The sequence below is a fragment of the Octopus bimaculoides genome, chromosome 22 (assembly GCF_001194135.2).
Source record: "Octopus bimaculoides isolate UCB-OBI-ISO-001 chromosome 22, ASM119413v2, whole genome shotgun sequence".
Lineage (NCBI taxonomy): Eukaryota > Metazoa > Mollusca > Cephalopoda > Octopoda > Octopodidae > Octopus > Octopus bimaculoides.
The window spans coordinates 37,677,098-37,677,763 of record NC_069002.1 but is presented as its reverse complement, the minus strand read 5'-3'; the positions used below and the strand labels follow the sequence as shown (position 1 = coordinate 37,677,763).

Here is a 666-nt window from a genome sequence, read left to right as displayed (position 1 = left end):
GTTCAATGTGTGTTTATGTAGTCAATTACTATGCATTGGTATGTTAGAATATGTGAATAAATATATTAGCATGTGTATGTGTGAGACATTTAGTATTGGAACATGTGTGTGAAGTTTTAGTCCTCAAAGCACATGAAGGTAATGAAGGTAAGTGTATTTGTGAATTACTAATGTCACGCCCAGAGGAACAAACAAAATGACAGGCGAATTCCATCAGATTTATACAAAATTTTTTGACTGTGTTCTCTTTCCTGTTTTCTTTTTTCTTCTTTCTCTTCATTACTAGTAATGATAAAATGAAAATTGATGATGTTTTGTCTCAAAAGGAATATTAGATACTAGCAGAAATACCTGGCTTTGCCCGGGTTAAAGAGAATAATGAAATCTAAAAACGCCGTCTAGACTATGCAACCCTCAGCTGTTAGTAGCTATGATACCATATTTCTACATTAATAACTCTCCAATCCATGCCAGCATGGAACATAGACATTAAGTGGAATGCCAGTCTCTCATCTAGGAGGGCCTTGAAATCAATGTTACCAACTGGGGACTATGTGTGTCGCAGTGATAATAAAAAGACCCAAAGGAGGTCTGCAACGAAATAATTTTACTCAACACTTTGCAAGTGAATCAGTGGAGGCAAAGATGCGTCTCATTTACTTGACA

The 666-nt window shown here is 35.9% G+C and overlaps 1 protein-coding gene across 1 annotated transcript in view; it reads right to left on the bottom strand.

Moving 5' to 3' along the window:
* LOC106877697 (protocadherin-23) overlaps window positions 1-666 on the bottom strand; it is a 111,859-nt gene that overhangs the window by 39,916 nt on the left and 71,277 nt on the right. The gene's annotated exons all lie outside the window — the stretch shown is intronic.